The 22,967-nt window shown below is 41.5% G+C and overlaps 1 long non-coding RNA gene across 4 annotated transcripts in view; it reads left to right on the plus strand.

Moving 5' to 3' along the window:
• Positions 1-22,967, plus strand: part of LOC145513671 (uncharacterized) — a 793,767-nt gene that overhangs the window by 175,609 nt on the left and 595,191 nt on the right. For 2 of the 4 annotated variants that reach the window (XR_014059665.1, XR_014059677.1), the window contains exon 4: positions 5,323-5,838. The exons of the other annotated variants lie outside the window; for them this stretch is intronic. This is a non-coding gene — a long non-coding RNA (uncharacterized LOC145513671). Of the gene's footprint in view, positions 1-5,322; positions 5,839-22,967 lie in introns of those variants that run through there. 4 annotated transcript variants of the gene reach the window in all.

The raw sequence follows: 22,967 nt of genomic DNA on the forward strand, positions 1-22,967 counted from the left end.
ACTGTGGGGCTCTTTAAATCAGCAAGCCCCCTTTCTTTTCAATTACACAGTGGATAAAAGCACCTCCTTTTCTTTTTTTTGTCTTTCAAGAAATCCAAACTGTAAGCATTGTTGAGTCACCTCATCTCTCTTTGAAAAGGGAAATGCCATCCCTGTGTAGGTTGAAGGTAGGAGATTTATGAAGAAAAGAAGAGCGGAGAAATGGATTATGGCAGGTTGTATTTAATATTTTCTTCACTTTACAATATTCTGCCTTGCTTGACATGTTTACTTTATAAACACTTATTTTCCTGGCTCAGAGGTGCTCTCTGAACACCACGGTGCATAATTAATGTCAAGGTGGAAAGTGATTATGCTGCAAATGCTGTTCCCTCTGCTCTGAAAAGCATTTTAAAGCCAATTTAAGTCACACATAGTTCAGTCTCTTAGAAATTTTTCTTAATTGTTCAGCTAAAGAGAATGCCTCGGGGTGTTTATTAACGGACCTCCCAGTGGGCTGTCTGTCCTGGGGATGTGAGTGTTCTGGAGGGTGGGTAGTTTCTCACAGGGTGTGGTGGTGGGGTGATTATTGTAGGAGAGAGGAACCCCAGGAAGGTTATCTTTTTTTTTTTTAGGCCTCAGCTATGTAAGCCAAGCAATGAACAACACAGTTTAGCTAAAAACCATGTGACACATTGTGCACTTGTTTCAAAGAGGAAAACTGTTCTTATTTTCTTCACTGCAGCAAACTTCCCAGGTTCACGTGAGAAGAACCATGTCAGGATAGGAATCAGATACAAATACATTATTTTCTTTTTTTATTGGAGGATAGTTACATTATTGTGTTGTCCTCTGCCATACATTTATTAACTTTTTTAAAAAAAGATTTTTTTGATGTGCACTATTTTTAAAGTCTTTATTGAATGTGTGACAGCATTGTTCCTGTTTTATATTTTGTTTTTCTGGCCCCAAGGCACAAGGGGTCTTAGCTACAGGAACCTGCACCCCTTACATTGGCAGGTGAAGTTTGTCACTGGACCGCTAGGGGATTTCCAAAACATATTTTTAAATGGACCATTCTTTTATGTTCAGTTGTCGTTTGCTGTCCTTTCTGAGTCCTCTGTGGATAGAGATGTAGGCTGGCAAAGCTTGCAAGAGCAGTCAATGAAATCGCCCTGATGCAAAGTTCTCAAACTTTGGGGGGAGCATTTATAGTTGCTAAGGAGCTTCCCAGGTGGCTCAGTAGCAGTGTATCTGATTGCCGATGCGGGAGATGCCAAAGACTCAGGTTCGAACCCTGGGTGAGGAAGATCCCCTGGAGGAGGAAGTGGCAGCCCACTCCAGTATTCTTGCCTGGTGAATCCCATGGATGGAGTAGCCTAGTGGGCTACCATCCATGGGGTCGCAAAGAGTTGGACACGACCGAGCATGCACACCCTTGTATAGTTGCTAAGATTGGAGCCAGATGTGGTGTCCTGTGGATGAGAGTCAGTGCTGCTGGTAGGCAAAGGGAGAAACTGGAATTTCCTTTGGGTTTGTCCTCTGCGCAGAAGATACATCAGCTTCGAGTAGAAGAGCAGTAGACAGTGGCACCTTCTCCTAATTCCTCCGTCCAATCTGGGGAGTCCCTCGGAACTCCAGAGTTGATATGGACAGTGATCAGAATATGCTACTTTGGCATGTAGATTATTTCAAGATGAAGGACTCTGAGAATCAACAGGCCCAGAACGAAGCCTTCTTGGAGTTTCCCTTAAGCAGCAACTTCTGGGAAATAAAGCTACCATAAATTCCTTTTTCAGAGCAGATCTTTCCCAGAAGGTGGAATGAGAATAAAACCTACCCCCAATTCCTTTTCTCGGGGAGTTTTATGGCCTTAAAGTAGACAGAAGTCCACTCTTATGTGTCTAGACAAACATTACAGATTTTCTTATCTCCGATTGGTCTTCTAAAAAACCATTTATCTTTTGTTGAAAAAAAATCCCCTATTTGTTCTTAAAAGAATCTTTTCTCCTCCCCACCTCCTTTCCTTTACTAACTTAGGTATATAAGCCTCTAACTTGAACCATTTAAAGAGCCAGCTACCTCTTTTGCTGGCTCTCACGTGCTATAAAATAAACCCTTTGCTCTGGTTAATTGGTCATTTGTCAGTTTAGTTTGCAGATCCCCATTACTGACTCTAAGAGGATAGAGGAAAAAAAATTCCTCTTCTATATCACCTTCCTAACTTCATCACAGCATTACATAATACACATCATATTCTCACACGCTTCTTTTGGATTGTACATGAACATACCCTTCCTTGTGTACATGTGCCATGTGTCTTAAGTTTGTAATTAAGAAGCAGAGTTTAAGAAAACAATATTCTGTAAGGGATTTTATAGAGTGCTGCAGGTAAAACCTGAACAGGAATGAGGAAAGCAGGATGGTGTAGGAGAAGAAGTTCCTCAAAGATGCTGAAGGCTGGTCTAAGCCTGGACCCACAGGGAGCTATGGATCATGGCACCATGTACTTGTTCCACCTTGAAGAAGGTAGTTGTTTTATATTTCACATCAGTCAGTCATTGGCTGTGGGCTTCCCTGGAAGGAGGCCACAAACTCACCAGGATTTCCAGGAGGGTGACCCCAGTCAGGCTCCTTAGGGCAAGTCTCACGAGAAGGATGCCTCTGTTAGCTGCTGAGAACCAAACTCCACAACAGTAGGAGGAAGGAAATCTTGCCAGGACACCAGCAGCCTCTGCCACAGCACACAAGATATCTATCTTGTGTAGTCATTTGTTTATGTCAGGAAGGCCCTCAGACTGACAGCCATTAAGCTAAAGATCTTTGTGTGAAGGAAACTATTGGAAATATAGGGCAAGGGTCAACAAGTATTTGCTGTAAAGGGCCAGATGGTCAGTTGTCATTCCAATCCCAAAGAAAGGCAATGCAAAAGAATGTTCAAGCTATTGCACAATTGCACTCATCTCACATGCTAGCAAAGTAATGCTCAAAATCCTCCAAGCCAGGCTTCAATAGTACATGAACCATGAACTTCTGGATGTTCAAGTTGGATTTAGAAAAGGCACAGGAACCAGAGATCAAATTGCCAACATCCGTTGGATCATCGAAAAAGCAAGAGAGTTCCAGAAAAGCATCTACTTCTGTTTTTATTGACTATGCCAAAGCCTTTGACTTTGTGGATCACAACAAACTGGAAAACTCTTCAAGAGATGGGAATACCAGACCACTTTACCTACCTCCTGAGAAATCTGTGTGCAGGTCAGGAAGCAACAGTTAGAACTGGACATGGAACAACAGACTGTTTCCAAATAGGGAAAGGAGTACATCAAGGCTGGATGAAGCACAAGCTGGAATCAAGAATCCCTGGAGAAATATCAGTAACCTCAGATATGCAGATGACACCACCCTCATGGCAGAAGGTGAAGAAGCACTATATAGCCTCTTGATGAAAGTGAAAGAGGAGGGTGAAAAAGTTGGCTTAAAACTCAACATTTAGAAAACTAAGATCATGGCATCTGGTCCCATCATTTCATGGCAAATATATGGGGAAACAATGGAAACAGTGAGAGACTTTATTTTTTGGGTCTCCAAAATCACTGCAGATGGTGACTGCAGCCATGAAATTAAAAGACACTTGCTACTTGGAAGAAAAGCTATGACCAACCTAGACAGCATATTAAATAGCAGAGACATTACTTTGCCAACAAAGGTCCATCTAGTCAAAACTATGGGTTTTCCAGTGGTCATGTATGGATGTGAGAGTTGGACTATAAAGAAAGCTGAGCGCTGAAGAATTGATGCTTTAGAACTGTGGTGTTGGAGAAGACTCTTGAGAGTCCCTTGGACTGCAAGGAGATCCAACTGGTCCATCCTAAAGGAAATCAGTCCTGAATATTCATTGGAAAGACTGATGCTGAGGCTGAAGCTCCAATACTTAAGCCACCTGATGTGAAGAACTGACTCACTGAAAAAGACCTTGATGCTGAGAAAGATTGAAGGCAGGAGAAGGGGACGACAGAGGATGAGATGGTTGGATGGCATCACCGACTTGATGGACATGAGTTTGAGTAAACTCTGGGAGTGGGTGATGGACAGGGAAGCTTGGCATGCTACAGTCCGTGGGGTCACAAAGAGTTGGACAAGACTGAGTGACTGAACTAAACTGGATAAATATTTTAGACATTGTGATCTGGATGGTCTTTGTTACAACTACTGAACTTTGATGTTTTAGCATAAAAACAGCCATAGACAGTAAATCAACAAATGGACAAGGCTGTATTCCAATAAAACTTTATTAACAACAAAATCAGATGGAGACCTCAATTTGGCCCACAGACTGTAGTTTGCTGACTTCTGATATGAGGAATAAAGCAGGAAATAATAATTTGTGTTTCCAATGTGTCTACCCTTTTCAAATAGAATTAATTTTTCTTTTCAAATAGAAAGCTTATGACTATATATTTTCCAAGTTTTGTTATGAGTACAGACTTTGAGGGACTTTCCAGGTGATCCAGTGTTTAAGACTCTGCACTTCTGCAGGGGACACAGGTTCAATACCTGGTTGGGGAACTAAGATCTCTTATGCTGTGTGGTATGGCAAAAAAAAAAAAAAAAAAAAGAGTGTAGGCCTTGCAATTAAAAAGATTGAGATTCCACTTTTACCACTTTCTAGACCATCAGTTTCACAAAGTTGTGTTGAGGAATAAATAAGAAAATGTATCAAATGTACTTTTAATATGGTGGTTAGCTCTTAGTGCTTAATATATAATACTTTGTTATCATCATTGTTGTTTTGTCCCATAGGATATTGTTTTATAGCTATTTCCTGGCATTTATCACTATTTTTACTCGATGTCTGACTTACTTCTGAGATATGAGATTGAACATAAAGTTTTTCAGAATCATTATGACTACACAAGGGAAGGTCTCTTTTCTTACGTCAGGTTGACTCAAGCCCAACATGCATGCTTCCTGATTCCCTTGTCTTCTCCTCTCTTTGCTCGGCAGAGAGAGATGGAAAAAAGATTTATAAAATAGGTCCTTGTCTAGAGAATGAATTAAGGTTGTGGGGGAATTCTAATGGATGGGATTCTGGTAGAAAATCTGACATATAAATGGATCCTATTTTCTGTAACAAAGAACTAAAAAGGTGACCTGACATAGTACCTGGACTTGGCCACTCCCAGGATCACCAGCTCCCCGCAGTTGTTCACTGAGTGCCTTAAACCTTTGGGTGTAAGTCAAAACAACTTTCACTTGTTTTGTTTAGTTTCCATTGTAGAATAGACGCAAACCTTGGACTGGTAGCTTGATATAAAAGAGAGCTGTCTCTCTGTTTCTCAGGCAGGAAAAAAAAAAATGTGAGCAGAAATTACTCCTGTCTCTAAGGAGCCTGGAGAGTTGGCCTCTGTTCCAGAGAAGATGCTGGAAGGCTCGGTGTTGCTGATGTGGATTCATTGAGAAAGTGTACTCCTCAGCGGTAAGCCATCCGTCATTTCTCACTCGCTGGGCTTTTGCTTCCCAGACGACTGCATAACATCCAGGTTGGACATACAAACCTGCATCAGCCCAGGGGAAACAAATGGCGCCCCTTCGGTAGATTAAATGGATTGAACCACCCAGGGGAATCTGTTTTATGGAATCATTTGGCTTACTGAACAGCCTCGTGTTACAGATAAATGAAATCCTACTGCAAAGGAGCCAAACCTGCTTTTTAGTTATTTTTCCAGAAGTAGAGCCATTCGTTGCCAGAGAAAGTTCAGCCTCATGATAATGGGGAACACTGGACTGTGAAAGCACTGCACTGGGAGTGTCCTTTGAGTTTCAAATAAAATTCCAGGTTCTCCTCATGGCTGTAAACACCTCAGTCTGATGCTACTGGCTTCTTTAGCCGCCTGCTTCAGCCCCACTGATGTTCTCTCTGTCCTTTAAGTTTGTCAAGTGTATGCCGTTCTAAAGACCTTGCACTTGCTGATTCCCTGTCTAGAAGATCCTTTACTGGGTCTTCTCAAGACTGATTCTTTGTGATCACTGATTAAGCACGGACGTCGCTTTCTTGGGAGAGTTCTTTGCTGACAACTCACTCCTTCTCGGGAGGCATCCACATCACTCTCTGATATATCATCCTGAATTGCTACCTTTGTTGAACTTCTCATTATCTGCTGCTGCTGCTAAGTCGCTTCAGTCGTGTTCGACTCTGTGCGACCCCATATACGGCAGCCCACCAGGCTCCGCCGTCCCTGGGATTCTCCAGGCAAGAATACTGGAGTGGGTTGCCATTTCCTTCTCCAGTGCATGAAAGGGAAAAGTGAAAGTGAAGTCGCTCAGTCGTGTCCGACTCTTAGCGACCCCATGGACTGTGGCCTACCAGGCTCCTCCGTCCATGGGGTTTTCCAGGCAAGAGGACTGGAGTGGGGTGCCTAGGACTCTCTTATTTACTTGTTTGATTCTCTCTTTTAAAGTGTAAGTGTCATGAGAGGTTGTTCTTTCTCCCTGGGTCTTCAGCTTCTAGACAATGCCTGTCACAAGGTAATTGTTAATTAGTATCTTCTGAAAGAATGAATTAAATGCATCAGATAATCGGAACCATGTCCCAAATGAGTCCTGTAAATATTGGAAAGTTTCGCATTTTTGTTGGGTCTCAGTTTTCTTAAAATGGACGGAATGGAGAATATTAAAGAATTTATATACTTCTATTTTATGACTCTAAGGGGCATTTTATTTTCACTGACTTCAAATTTTGCTGGCCATACAGAAAATATTATAATACCAGAATCTGGAGTTAGTGCTCTGTGTCTTTCTCTGTGGCTAAAAATCACTGAAGGATTCCAAGAAATCTGTTTTTGTGACATCATGGAAAGTTTATTTTCATTTGATGTAAATACAATTCATATGAATAGTTAAAGCAGAGGGTAAACTAAAACCATTGGCCCTGAAAATTCTCAGATGTGAGATACAAATATTACTTTCCCTGCATCGTCAGCAGATGACTTTGCATTGAGAAGTGATCTTTAGTGATAATAGTGAAATATGGCATGCTCACTTGAGTTCACGTCTATAACATTTAAGAAATCACCAGCTTCAACTTCGATTTAAGTTTTTTGGGAGGTGATAGAAAATCTCTCCTACCACACATCCCTCCACGCAGCATCAGGCCTGTCATTTATCTTGAAGATTACACTTTTATCAGCAGGATGTTAAATTCTTCTTCCTAGAAGGCTGTACTTGCCTCGCCCAATTGCTGATTTTTGTGCTGAGATCACATGCTGTGTGCTGTTGCTTGATATTATTTGGTCAGTCTGTTCATTCACACTTCATTCCACGCTCATAGCAGTGTGTGTATTTCAAAACCAAAAGAAATGTTTTTATCTGTGTGTTTCATTTTTGCTCACAAATATTTATCAAGTGTCTACTATTCCCAGCACTTGGGGAATGTAGCCAAGAGAGTAGACAACATGGACCCTGCCCTGATTTATATTCCGTATTAGGTGTTACAAACATTTATTAAGCCCCTATTGTTTACTAGGTATCAGCTGGACACTTCCTTTAATTATGTCATGTATTTCTAAAAACCATCATGCTTTATATAGGTATTATTGTCCAAATCTGGCAGATGGGAAAACTGAAGGTTAAAGGTTCTTGGAGTTTTCCCAATATTAAATTTATGTCAAAGTTAGTGCTCAAAATTAGTTTTCTGATTCCAAGTCCAGTGTCTACTGCAGAAAGACAAATGATACACATGCGTGTGTGCCAAGTCACTTCGGTTTTGTCCAGCTCTTTGCAACCCTATGGACTGTAGCCTGCCAGGCTCCTCTGTCCGTGGGATTCTCTAGGCAAGAATATTGGAGTTGGTTGCCATGCCCTCCTTCAGAGGATCTTCCCGACCCAGGAATCAAACCCGCGTTTCTTAAGTCTCCTGCACTAGGCAGTCAGGTTCTTTACTATTAGCACCATCTGGAGCATTCATGAATGTCTATAGTACAAGGCAAACTTCTCTAAATACTTCAGGTTAAGAGGAACGGTTCCTTCCACATCTCCACTTTAAGGACATGAGTGTATTGGGTTTCTCCAGAGAAACAAAACCAGAAGACTATTAATTTATTCATTATCAGGATTTGGCTCACACAGTTGTGGAAGCTGACAAGTTCGGAGATTTGCAATGGGCAAGCTCCTGACTTAGAAGAGCTGAAGGTGTGAGTTTTAGATGAATGCCAACAAGCTTGATAGCCAGGTAGAGCTGATCTGGCTGAAGGCAGGAGAAATCTGAAGGCAGGAAAAAACCTTTGTCTTAGTTCAAGACAAAGAGGAGTTCTCAGTCTTATTCACAGCCTCACTGATTGGATGTGGCCCACCCACATTAGGGAGGGGCATTACTCAGTCTAACTATTCAGAGGTTAACTTTTTTTTTTCTTATGTAATATTTTATTTTTTCTTCTGAGCTTTGCATTTTATCAGTTTTTTTAATTGGAGGAAAATTGCTATATAATATTGTGTTGGTTTTTGCAATACAACAACATGAACCGACCATAAGTTATGGCCAGAAGACGTGAGTTACATATATCCATTTCCTCTTGAGCCTCTCTCCCACTCCACCCCATCCCATCATTCTAGGTTGTCACAGAGCCCTGGTCTGAGCTCCTTGTGTTACACAGCAGCTTCCCACTAGCTATCTCTTTTACACACGGTAATGTATATACGTCAGGGCTTCTTTGGTGGCTCAGTGGTAAAGAATCTGCCTGCAATGCAGGAGAGTTGGATTTGATCCCTGGGTCAGGAAGATCCCCTGGAGGAGGGCGTGGCAAGTCGCGCCAGTATTCTTGCCTGGAGAATTCCATGGACAGAGGGCCCTGGCGGGCTGCAGTTCATAGGGTCACACAGAGTTGGACACGAGTAAGTTGTCCAACTAAGAGTTGGAAGGGACCAAGGAGCAGCAGCTGCAGCAGTGTATATATGTCAATGCTACATCCAGAAACATTCTCACTTCCAGAATAATGTTTGATCAAATGTCCAGGCGCTGTGTGGTCCAAATTGACATGCAAACTCACTGTCACAGCGGGTTTGTCCTCCTCTCTCTTGATATGAATTAGTTGCTTCTGCATTGAGATTCTTACATTGAGATTTCTGTGGTTGTTCGGATTGAGCCAGATGTTTGCTTTTGCTTGTTCTGCACTGCCCAGCATCCATTCTTCTTTCACACCAGTTTCTGATATCCTTTCAGGAAATTACCTCTCTTCATGTGCCTGTTCTCAGGGGCTCTAGATATCTAGGTGCCTCACTTTACTTGAAGGACAGACACGTGACCCATGCTAATTTCAGCAGCCCCTCTCTGGCACTGTGAATCTTAAGTAGAGCAACACGAAGGGGAAAATGATGGGGTACGTATGTCAGTGGTAGACTCTTTGAGTAGTTCCTGCAGCTTATATGCCTGCAGCTGCCAGGTTTTAAGCCTCGTTCTTTACCATCAGCATCCTTCAAATAAATTTCCTTTTTTTTCTCTCAAGTTAGCTACATTTATTTTTGTTGCTTATCATGAAAGTACTCTATCCCTTATAAAAAGCCTTACATGATTCTCTACCCTTTTGTGTCTAGTCTCAGTGGGGCTGAACATCAACTGTTTTAGATTTGCCACTGGGATGGATTTCCCAAAAGATTAAGTATTCATATGAAGCCTGGACTACAACGGAGAATAGCAAAGCTATTTTTTGAAGTGCTTTCATTTTGGCATTGTCAATTTTGGCTTCCTTTGACTCCTGTGGTCCCCACATCCTGAGACTGGGACTAAAGCCATTATGTTTGCTTAATCTTAAAATCTTCTTATAATACTCACTTTTCAAGTAGGAGTCCTGGAGTTATTCAATCTTCCACGTTGCCTGCTTTCGCAAGGAGTAAAACAGATGATTATGCACCACTTTCTCTACCACCTTGGTGGAGTTTCCGTATAGGAAGACCTCATTACTAAGCATCTCCATCTCTGATGGAGGAGCAAAGACAGAGAGAGTCTAAGTGACTAGACGGAGACTTAACAGCATGGAGAGGGTCCAGGAACTAAACTCAAAGTTTTCCCCTTCGTTGGCTTGAATGACTTAGCCCTGTAGTGTTGATCTCTGTCCTTCTGTCTTTTGAACGCTGCCCTGCCCCGCTCACAGAATGTCCTGGTGTGTCTCCAACTCCGACTCCGGCATTGATACCCATGGATGCATTCCAGAACTGGATCGGGAGCATGGACCAGGAATCAGAAACATCTGCTTAGAAAACCGTGTCATTCCCGCCATTTCTCTCAGTATTCCACTTTGCCTTGGTGGATGAGAATGGTCTCCTTTGACAGTGTCATGTGGCTCCTTTAGAGCCTTTCAATCCCCAAATTGCCATCTGGGTTCTCTCCCGTTGCTGTCCAGGGGATCTCACCACGGCTGCGTTTCTGTATTCAGCATCTCATGCCTCTGTGCCCTTGTTCTCTTTGGCTCATGTTTGAATGTTTGAACAGTGTCATGCCAGCACTGTCTCATGCTTACTTTTAATTAAGCATGTAGAGTCTGTCACGTGTAAACCTTCAGCTCTTACAGTCACATCAACAAACATCCAATGTTACCTTTTATAACCCAAACCTGCTTTGTTCTTCCTCTTACATTTCATGCCTCAGTGACTGTCTAAGTTCTCTGCTGTATTACATAAACCTGTTCAGACACTTAATCTGTGTATCCACTGGGACATCACATATTGCTAAGGTCAGAATTTTCCTTTCTGTGAGATTGTGCAGTTTTACTCCTTAAGCACCATCATGTGCTTAGGGTTCAGGCTTTAAAAATATTCAGGTAAACTTGCCTCCCTTATTATGGCAATTGAACATTTTCACAGGTCTGCAGGAGCAATTCACAGATTTTTCTGACCCATTCAGAAAATGAATGAATCAGGTGCTAAAAAGTCAGTACTTCTTTTTGAAATTTTTATCGGAGTATACTTCCTTTACCATGTTGTGTTATTTTCTGCTGTACAGCAAAGTGAATCAGCCATACATATGCATATATGCCCTCTTTTTCGGATTTCCTTCACATTTAAAAGTCAGTACTTTTCCATTGCACCTTTCTCACCTTGGCTCAGATCTAATAGTATCTATAATACATTTACCCTGTTAGAGTATACATTTGTGTTGTGTCTTCATTTTCAGTGAATACTTTTGTCATTTAAAGTCAAGCATATGAAGGACTTTCATACAAATGTTTTTAACGACCAGATTTAACTCAGCATAATTTTTATATTTTGTTCCCAAAACAGGAATGACTTCTTCTCAACCCCACATTTCTATTCTCATAATAATGGTTGGAAAATACCATTTTTTGGAAGTGACTGTGGGAGGTCAGAAGGTGTGCATGTTTCACAAATTTGTCTAATCCCTTGTAGACCTTCACATTAAGGTTACGGTAATCCCATCTTCTCTTTTTCGAGGTTAATTCTTCCTTCTTTCTCTGATCCCTTAAATTGCATCCAGTACCCCCTTTGATTGCTCCTTTGATCTCCCTTTCTTACCTAACAAATGAAGCCCAGCTTCTCTCTGACTGCAAATGTGCTCAGGGTTCTTCTTATCAGAAATGGACTTCTTTCAACTGTATTAATGTCCCTGCTCTCATTTTTCACTCACCACCCAAACTTTGAACCTATAGTTTCAACTCATAAGTTTGTTCCATTACCTCCTATTCATCCCTGGGTTTCCCTGATAGCTCAGTTGGTAAAGAACACACCTGCAGTGCAGGAGACCCTGGTTCGATTCCTGGGCTGGGAAGATCCGCTAGAGAAAGGATAGGCTACTCACTCCAATATTCTTGGGCTTCTCTTGTGGCTCAGTTGGTAAAGAATCCGCCTGCAATGTGGAAGACCTGGGTTCGATCCCTGGGTTGGGAAGATCCCCTGGCGAAGGGAATGGCTACCCACTCCAGCATTCTGGCCTGGAGAATTCCATGGACTATAGTCCATGAAGTCGTGAAGAGTCAGACACAACTGAGTGACTTTCACTTCACTTCACTTCACTTCATCCCTGATGAATAGTTTATATGAATAGTTTGTAAGAGACTCAGCCATCACTGCTCCACTAAAACTGTAGGGATGAGTGATTGAAACTGTCTAGAGGCAATAGTGACATTTGAGCTTGAGCTCAGTGTGGGGAAGGGCATGCCGGGAGAGGAAAGGGCGAGGAGAGAAGCCTGGAGGTAGGACTGAAAAGATCCATTTGTCAAGTGGGATGGTTGGACTTTTCAGATAGGAAAACAAGTTTTCATTTGGTAAATTAGAGAAGAGTGAAAGCAAAGCAAAACCTTGGTGGACTACACAGAAAAAAGTGAGCAGAGAGTTCAGCCTTATTTTTTCCTCTGTCATTGCTCTTCCCAAGATTTCCCAGCATCCAAGCTCTGATTAGTATCTCCATCCCCAGGCGCAATGGACCAGTGCACAAGTGTCAACAACCGTTTACAGGTTACCTTTTAGGCAGACTCTTGGTTTATCCAGAAGTCCTAGTCATGGTCTGCAGAATTCGCTGGTTTATTTTTATTTTGTATCATTACATATTTGTTAGAATGACTGATATTCAGAACAGTGATAACACCAAATGCTAGTGAGGCTATGAAGCAAAAAGAAACTCTCATTCCTTGCTGATAGGAATCCAAGAAGGTACAGCCACTTTGGAAAACAGTCTGGAGACCTCTTACAAAACTAAACATACTCTTTTTATTTATTTATTTTTGAATAAATTTTTATTGGAGTATAGTTGCTTTAAATGCTATGTTAGTTTCTAATGTCCAGCAAAGTGGATCATATATCTTTTATTGGATATCCTTCTAATTTAGGTCACCACAGAACACTGACCAGAGTACCTTGAACTACATAGTAGGTCTTCATTAGTTACCTATTTTGTGGTTGCTGTTGCTGTGTTACTAAGTCATGTCTGACTCTGCAAAGCTGTGAGCTCCAGCACTACAGGCTCCTCTGTCCTCCACTAGCTCCCAGAGTTTGCTCAAATTCATGTCCATTGAGTCAGTTATACTATCTAACCATCTCATCCTCTGCTGCTCCTTTCTCTTTTTGCCTTCAATCTTTCCCAAGATCAGGATCTTTTCCAATGAGTCAGCTTTTCACATCAGGTGATGGAGCTTTAGCATCAGCCCTCCAATGAATATTCAGGGTTGATTTCCTTTAGGACTGACTGAATTGACCTCCTCGCAGTTCAAGGGACTCTCAAGAGTCTTCTCTAGCACCATAGTTTGAAAGCATCAGTTCTTCAATGCTCAGCCTTTTTTTATGGTCCAGCTCTCACATCCATACATGACTACTGAAAAACCCATAGCTTTGACTAGATGGATCTTTGTCGGCAGTGATATCTCCGCTTTTTAATATGCTGTCTAGGTTGGTCATAGGTTTCCTTCCAAGGAGGAAGTGTCTTTTAATTTGATGGCTTCAGTCACCACCTACAGTGATTTTGAAGCCCAAGAAAATAAAATCTGTCACTGTTTCCACTTTTCCCCCTTCTATTTGCCGTGAAGCGATGGGACCGGATGCCATGGTTCTTTGTTTTTGAATGTTGACTTTCAAGCCAGCTTTTTCACTCTCCTCTTTCAATCTCATCAAGAGGCTCTTTAGTTCCTCTTCACTTTCTGCCATTAGAGGGGTATCGTCTACATAAGTGAAGTTGTTGGTATTTCCCTCAGCAATTTTGATTCCAGCTTGTGATTCACCCAGACCCGCATTTCACATGATGTACCCCGCATATAAACTAAAATAACCAGGGTTACAGTATACAGTCTTGTATTCCTTTCCCAATTAAGAACTAGTCTGTTATTTCATGTAAGGTTCTAATTGTTGCTTCTTGACCTGCATTGCTTCTTGGCTCTATGCATGGACATCACTAGATGGTCAATACTGAGATCAGATTGATTATATTCTTTGCAGCCAAAGATGGAGAAGCCGTATACAGTCAGCAGAAACAAGACCAAGAGCTGACTGTGTCTCAGATCATGAACTACCTATTGCCAAATTCAGACTTAAATTGAAGAAAGTAGGGAAAACCACTAGATCATTTAGGTATGACCTAAATCAAATCTCTTATGATTATACTGTGGAAGTGACAAATAGGTTCAAGGGATAAGTTCTGATAGATAGAGTGCCTGAAGAACTGTGGACGGAGGTTCAAGATTATATAGGAGGCAGTGATCAAGACCATCCCCAAGAAAAAGAAATGCAAAAAGGCAAAATGGTTGTCTGAGGAGGCCTTACAAATAGCTGTGAAAAGAAGAGAAGTGAAAAACAAAGGAGAAAAGGAAAGATATTCCCATCTGAATGCAGAGTTCCAAAGAATAGCAAAGAGAGATAAGAAAGCCTTCCTCAGCGATCAATGCAAAGAAATAGAGGAAAACAATAGAATGGAAAAGACTAGAGATCTCTTCAAGAAAATTAGAGATACCAAGGGAACATTTCATGCAAAGATGGGCACAATAAAGGACAGAAATGATTTGGACCTAACAGAAGCAGAAGAGATTAAGAACAGGTGGCAAGAATACACAGAAAAACTATACAAAAAAGATCTTCACAACCCAGAATGCAAAGTCAAGTGGGCCTTAGGAAGCATCACTACAAAAAAAGCTAGTGGAAGTGATGGAACTCCAGCTGAGCTATTTCAAATACTAAAAGATGATGCTGTGAAAGTGCTGCACTCAATATGCCAGCAAATTCGGAAAACTCAGCAGTGGCCACAGGACTGGAAAAGGTCAGTTTCCTTCCAATCCCAAAGAAAAAGACAATGCCAAAGAATGTTCAAACTATCACACAATTGCACTCATCTCACATGCTGGAAAAGTAATGTCAAAATTTTCCAAGCCAGGCTTCAACAGTATGTGAACTGTGAACTTCCAGATGTTCAAGCTGGATTTAGAAAAGGCAGAGGAACCAGAGATCAAATTGCCAACATGCGTTGGATCATTGAAAAAGCAAAAGAGCCCCAGAGTAACATCTACTTCTGCTTTACAGATTATGCCAAAGCCTTTGACTGTGTGGATCACAACAAACTGTGGAAAATTCTTTAAGAGGTGGGAATACCAGACCACCTGACCTGCCTCCTGAGAAATCTGTATGCAGGTCAGGAAGCAACAGTTAGAACTGAACATGGAACAACAAACTGGTTCCAAATCGGAAAAGGAGTACATCAAGGCTGTATATTTTCACCCTGCTTATTTAACTTATATGCAGAGTACATCATGAGAATTGCTGGACTGGAGGAAGCACAAGCTGGAATCAGGATTGCCGGGAGAAATATCAATAACCTCAGATATGCAGATGACACCGCCCTTATGGCACAAAGTGAAGAAGAACTAAGGAGCCTCCTGATGAAAGTGAAAGAGGAGAGTGAAAAAGTTGGTTTAAAGCTCAACATTCAGAAAACTAAGATCATGTCATCAGGTCCCATCACTTCATGGCAAATAGATGGGGAAGCAATGGAAACAGTGACAGACTTTATTTTGAGGGGCTCCAAAATCACTGCAGATGGTGATTGCGGCCATGAAATTAAAAGATGCTTGCTTCTTGGAAGAAAAGTTATAACTAACCTAGACAGCATATTAAAAAGCAGAGACATTACTTTGCCAACAAAGGTCCATCTAGTCAAGGCTATGGTTTTTCCAGTAGTCATGTAGGGATGTGAAAGTTGGACTATAAATAAAGTTGAGCACTGAAGAATTGATGCTTTTGAACTGTGGTGTTGGAGAAGACTCTTGAGGGTCCCTTGGACAGCAAGGAGATCCAACTGGTCCATCCTAAAGGAAATCAGTCCTGAATATTCATTGGAAGGACTGATGCTGAAGCTGAAACTTCAATACTTTGGCCACCTGATGTGAAGAACTGACTTATTTGAAATGACTCTGATGCTGGGGAAGCTTGAAGGTAAGAGGAAAAGGGGATGACTGAGGATGAGATGGTTGGATGGCATCACCGACTCAAAGGACATGAGTTTGAGTAAACGCCGGGAGGTGATGATGGACAGGGATTCCTGGTGTGCTACAGTCCATGGGGTCGCAAAGAGTTGGACATGACTGAGGGACTGAACTGAACTGAACTGACCTGCATATAGCTTTCTCAGGTAAAGTGGTCTGGTATTCCCATCTCTTTAAGAGTTTTCCACAGTTAGTTTGATCCACTCAGTGAAAGGTTTTCACGTAGTATGTGAAGCAGAGGTAGATGTTTTTCTGAAATTCTCTTGTTTTCTCTATGATCCAACTAATGTTGGCAATTTGATCTCTGGTTCCTCTGCCTTTTCTTAACCCAACTTGTACATCTGGGAGTTCTTGATTTACATAGTGCTGAAGCCTAGCTTGGAGGATTTTGAACATAACCTTGTTAGCATGTTAAATGTGTGCAATTGTGTGGTAGTTTGAACATTCTTTGGCATTGTCCTTCTTTGTGATTGGAATGAAAACTGACCTTTTCCAGTCCTATGGCCACTGCTGAGTTTTCCAAATTTGCTGGCTATTGAGTGCAGTACTTTCAGAGCATCATCTTTTAGGATTCAAAATAGCTCAGCTGGAATTCCATCACCTCCACTAGCTTTGTTCATAGTGATGCTTCGTGATGCTCACTTGACTTCACACTCCAGGATGTCTGGCTTTAGGTGAGTGATCACATCATTATGGTTTTCTGGGTCATTAAAACCTTTGTTTGTATTTTTCCATGGATTCTTGGGCTTGCTTAGTAGCTCAGCTGGTAAAGAATCCTCCTGCAATGCAGGAGACCCCAGTTTGACTCCTGGGTTGGGAAGATCCACTGGAGAAGGGATAGGCTACCCACTCCAGTATTCTTGGAGTTTCCTGGTGGCTCAGCTGATAAAGAATCTGCCTGCAATGTGGGAGACCTGGGTTCCATCCCTGGGTTGCAAAGATCCCCTGGAGAAGGGGTAGGCTACCCACTCCAGTATTCTGGCCTGGTGAATTTCATGGACTGTATAGTCCATGGGTCACAAAGAGTCACACATGACTGAGTGACTTTCACTCACTCACTCCATGGATTCTTGCCAGCTCTTAATCCCTTCTGCTTCTGTTAGGTCCTTACCATTTTTGTCCTTTCTTGTGCACATCCTTGCAGGAAATGTGCCCTTGATATCTCCAATTTTCATGAAGAGATCTCTAGTTTTCCGATTCTATTGTTTTTCTCTATTTCTTTTCTATTTTATACATAATACTAATAGTGAATATATGTCCATCTCAATCTCCCAATTTATTCTTCCCCCCTTGGTGTCTGTACATTCATTCTCTACATCTGTGTCTCTATTTCTCTTTTGCAAATAAGATCACCTATATCATTTTTCTAGATTCCACATATATGTGTTGATATATGATGCTTGATTTTCTCTTTCTGACTCTACTTTATATGACAGTGAAGTTCTCTGGTTCATTGATCTTGTATTCTCCCTGGCAACAGCTTTCCTCTGCCTAACAGAGATGATTGCCTCTCTCTCAGCAATACACAGTTTGAAAGAGTGTTTCCCATCTGTTGGATACTTGTCCATGAAGTCCAGCTCCATTTGGGGACCACAAAATGAGATGTGCATTAAAAAGAAGAAATTTGAAGGATTAAACTTAGAATGGCCATGTTGACAAGGAGCTCTGTTTAAGTCAGATGATGGTCAGTTCTCTTTCTTTGGTATCCTAGGCTATCTCCAGGTGAAACTCTGAGTTCCCTACTGAAGCTTAAACATATCAGGTCACAACTTCTGCAGGTATTCACTCATGATGTTATATAATGCTTTTTCTCTTTTCCCTTAGTCAGTGAGTAGAAGCCATGTTGAGAGGGACCATCACATCAGATGACCAATAAGCCTAGCTCCTGGGAAAGAAAAATGTAACAGTTAAGCCCATGCACTCTCATGCCAGACTGCCAATTTAAATGTGGTTGGAAAGTTAATTTATTCACCCATCCAGCTCTAACTTTAACTTTATTCTTTCCTCTTGGTTATCACAGTTGTGCCAAGGATTGCCACTGTAGTTTAGACTAAGACCAGAGAAAATTAAACATGGTAGGTACTCTTTGTTCTGCTGCTCATGACAAAAGTACATGGTTCGAAGCATTTTTGAGAACACTGGTTTTCAGAGCTCAAGATTGTGGTTGGGTATCTGACATCTTGACCTGGGAAATGGGTTTAGTGAGAGGCGAGAGACAGTTGTGTGGCCTTCTCTCAAAACTGTGAAACGAATCAAATGTACTTTTGTTGGGAGAAAGATAATGACTGGAGCAGATGTCAGTTGAAAATGACTGTCTGTGCAACTCTCTGCCCCATTCCAGAGAGAGATTCTACCTTCTTCCCTGGGGTGATAATCCTGTTTTCTCTAATCGGGTTTTGGTTTGTATTCAGAGGAATAAAGATGTAAAATTAGAATCTGGAGGGCTTTAAGAATAAAAAGTGAACTAAGTGTATTAAAAGCTTATGATGCAATCTCCTGTGAAGAACCCCAGATAATTTCTGTAGATACTTTCCTCTCAAGGAAGTGGAATATGACTCCCTGTTCCTAAAGTCGGAGCTGCACATGGTGACTTTGTTCCAAAGAGTAGAGTAGGAAGAGGCAAAAAGAGAGTAGCCTTATAGTGAGAAGCCTGACAGACACTGCTCCAGCTTGGGGATCAAGGCCAACACCAACAGTCATAAATCATGTTGATAGCATATACCCTTGACATGATATGATGGAAATGACACTACCTCTGCCATCTTCCTCTCCAAATCCCATTACTTCAGAGTAATCATGAGGGAAATATCTGACAAGTTCCAGTACAGAGACATCTTACAAAACAGCTGACTGCTACTCCTCAAAAGTGTCAAGATCTTCAAAAACAAGGAAAGTCTGAAAAACTGTCACAGATAGAGGAGTTTAAAAAGACATGACAACTAAATGTAATGTAGAATCCTGGAGGGGATCTTGGAATAAAAAAAAAGGTAATTAGGTGAAAACTAAAGAAATCTGAATAAACTATCAGTTCAGTTCAGTTCAGTCACTCAGTCATGTCCGACTCTTTGCGACCCCATGAATCACAGCACGCCAGGCCTCCCTGTCCATCACCAACTCCCGGAGTTTACCCAAACTCATGTCCATCGAGTCGGTGATGCCATCCAGCCATCTCATCCTCTGTCATCCCCTTCTCTTACTGCCCTCAATCTTTCCCAGCATCAGGGTCTTTTCCAATGAGTCAACTCGTCACATGAGGTGGCCAAAGTATTGGAGTTTCAGCTTCCACATCAATCCTTCCAATAAACACCCAGGACTGATCTCCTTTAGGATGGACTGGTTGGATCTCCTTGCAGTTCAAGGGACTCTCAAGACTCTTCTCCAACACCATAGTTCAAAAGCATCAATTCTTTGGCACTCAGCTTTCTTCACAGTCCAACTCTCACATCCATACATGACTACTGGAAAAATCATAGCCTTGACTAGACAGACCTTTGTTGGCAAAGCAATGTCTCTGCTTTTTAATATGCTATCTAGGTTGGTCATAACTTTCCTTCCAAGGAGTAAGCCTCTTTTAATTTCATGGCTGCACTCACCATCTGCAGTGATTTTGGAGCCCCCCCCAAAATAAAGTCTGACACTGTTTCCACTGCTTCCCCATCTATTTGCCATGAAGTGATGGGACCGGATGCCATGATCTTAGTTTTCTGAATGTTGGACTGTGGTTAACTAAAAAAAAAAAAATTATGCTACACCAGTCATTTTCTTATGTCTCAGCTGATTTAATTCTCACAGTGAAACCACACCTACTTTGAGAGATGGAATATGGAGCTGGAGGCTTTGTATCCTAAACCTAAGGTTTGAGAGGTGAAGTGACACCCAAAGTTACACATCTCATGAGTGATTGAGCTGGAATTTAGGCCTTAGACTCGATGACAACATAGAACAGATTTGCCATAATCCTGCAGTGACTTCTGTGTCAGTTTTCTTTCTTCTTCTTTTTAGCAGATTTATTTACTTGGCTGTGCTGGGTCTCAGTTGTGGCATGTGGGATCTTCAGTCTTCATTGTGGCCTGTGGGATCTTTAGTTTCTGCATGCAAATTCTTAGTTGTAGCATGTGGGATCTAGTTTTCTGATCAGGGATCAAACTCCGGCTCCATGTGTTGGGAGCACGGAGTCATAACTACTGGACCACCAGGGAAGTCCCTCTATATCAATTTTCAATTGCAGCTATAATGAATTATCATAACTTTAGCAGCTTAAAACAAACCTAGTTATATCATTGTTCTGTATATAAGTAGTCTGGATATTGTGTGTTTCCATTACTTGGAGTCTCACAAGGTTGAGATCTAGATACAAGGAGAAGTGCTTTCTTTTCTAGAGCCTATGGGGATGAATCTGATTCTAACGTGCTTCAGATTGTCTGAAAATTCAGTTCCTTGTGGTCATAGGACTGAGGTCTGGATTTCCTTGCTGGTTGTAGGCAGGAAGCCTCTCTGGACTCAAGGCCTTCTGCCTTCCCCATCCCATTGCTCCCTATATCATAAACCAGCAACAGCACACATTGAGTCTTTCTCATGCTTTCAGTCTCTTTGATTTCCACCCTTTGCCTTCAGCCAAGAGAAAACTCTGATTTTAAGGGCTCTTGTGACTACGCTGGGACTTTCCTGGTGGCTCAGTGGTAAAGCCAGGAAGATCCCCTTGAGAAGGAAATGGCAACCCACTCCAGTATTCTTGCCTAGAAAATTCCATGGACGGAGGAACCTGGCAGTCTACAGTCCATGGGGTTCGCAAAGAGTTGGCCATGACTGAGCACATCAGTACAGTGGTAAAGAATCAGCCTGTCATGTAGGAGATGTCAGTTCCATTCCTAGGTCAGTAAGTTCCCCTGGAGAAGGAAATGGCAACCTGCTCCAGTATTCTTGCCTGGAAAATTGCCCATTGGCTAATACGCAGATAATCTGCTGGATATGAGAATGGTACAGTCAGGTCTGTCCTAATTTTTTTCTACTGAAACACAGCATCTTCTTTTAAGTGTAAGACAACTGCAGGGTAACCACTTGGGGCAAATAATCTGTAGGCAGTATGTTATATTCAGATCCTATTTCTAGATTTCATGAAAGTGATCACCATTATTTCTTTTTTCTTAGATGAATAGCTTTTCAATTTTAAACTTTCCAAACTTAGAATGTACTCTCCAATCCTTGCATATATTTAGGTAGTGATATTCTCTACACTGCACCAAAAGCTTATAATTTCTCTCCTGATTATCTATTCTACCATCTAATATGACTTCCTCATTCTCCCCTCCCTCCCGACTGGACTGAAAGTGCCACAGGTTCAGGGGCCACGTCTGTTGTATGCAGCTAGAGCCCGGCACAGTGAACCTAGGAGGCAGTCATCACTGCAGAGTAAACGAATGAATGAATACGAATGGGCAGCTTGTCAGAACCAGGGAAATGGGCTTTTTTGAGAGACTTAAGAAAAAGTCCTTGTTTAAGATCACCTCTTCTCTTTATCCGTTCCTCTGTTGATGGACATTTAGGTTGCTTCCATGACCTGGCTATTGCAAATAGTGCTGCAATGAACATTGGAATCCATGGATGTTTTTGAATTATGGTTTTATCTGGATACACACCCAGGAGTGGGACTGCTGCATCATATGGTAGCTCTATTTTTAGGTTTTGAAGGAACCTCCATACTGCTCCCCATAATGGCTTATGAATTTACATTCCCACCAGCCTGTAGGGGAGTTCTCTTTCTCCATCTCCTCTCTAGCATTTACTGTTTGTAAATTTTTTGATGATGACCGTTATTAGAGTAAGGTGATACCTGATTATAGTTTTGATTTGAATTTCTGTAATAATTAGTGATGCTGAGCATTGTTTATTGTGCTTTTTGACCATTTGTATTTTTCTTTTTTTAGAGAAATGTACATTTAGATCTTTCACCCATTTTTCGAGTGGGTTATTTGTTGTTGTTTTTTTATATTGAGCGGTATGAGCTGTTTGTACATATATACAATGAATAAAAAAGAACAAAATAATGTCATTTGAAGCAACATAGATGAACCTAAAGATTGTCATAATGAATGAAGTAAGTTAGATACAGAAAGTGAAATATCATATGATATTGCTTATATGTGGAATCTAAAAAAAAGGACACAAATGAATTTATTTATAAGACAGAAGTAGAGTCACAGATGTAGAAAACAAACTTATGGTTCCCATGGGATAAGGGTTAGGAGGGATAAACTGGAAAATTGAGATTGACATACATACACTACTATATATAAAATAGACAACTAATAAGAACCTGCTGTATAGCACAGGAAAGAAAGAAAAAGAAAGTGAAGTCTCTCAGTCATGTCTGACTCTTTGCGACCCCGTGGACTGTAGCCCACCAGGCTCCTCTGTCCATGGGATTCTCCAGGCAAGAATAATGGAGTGGGTTGCCATTTCCTTCTCCAGGGGATCTACCCGACCCAGGGATCAAACCCAGGTCTCCCACATTGCAGGCAGACGCTTTACCCTCTGAGCCATCAGGGAAGCCGTATAGCACAGGGAACTCTACTAAATACTAAATACTCTGTAATGGTCTATATGGGAAAGGAAGCGAAAAAAAGAGTGGATATATGTAAATGTATAACAGATTGACTTTGCTGTACACTTGAAACTAAGAAAACATTGTAAATCAACTATATTCTAATAAAAATTTTTTAAAAAAGCACCTCCTCTCTGTTTCTTCCCAAGGAGGCATATTTGATCATTAGTTTCTAGGAGCTCTACTGGGCCACATTTTCAGGGGCAATGCCACTGTTCATCAAAGGTTACAGCCTGCCTGTGGAGCTCCTTTCGAGCCCAGGCTCTCTTTTCCTTCCATATACACTGTCACAGCAATAATGTCCTGTAACCAACTCTCCAGCATCCTCTTCCCTGGGGTTTCTTTCTTTTATGTGACAGGGCCACATGCGTGCTAAGTTGCTTCAGTCATGTCTGACTCTCTGCGGCCCCCTGGGCTGTAGT

This window comes from Giraffa tippelskirchi, chromosome 7 (genome assembly GCF_054371585.1).
Source record: "Giraffa tippelskirchi isolate mGirTip1 chromosome 7, T2T-mGirTip1v1.2.pri, whole genome shotgun sequence".
NCBI lineage: Eukaryota > Metazoa > Chordata > Mammalia > Artiodactyla > Giraffidae > Giraffa > Giraffa tippelskirchi.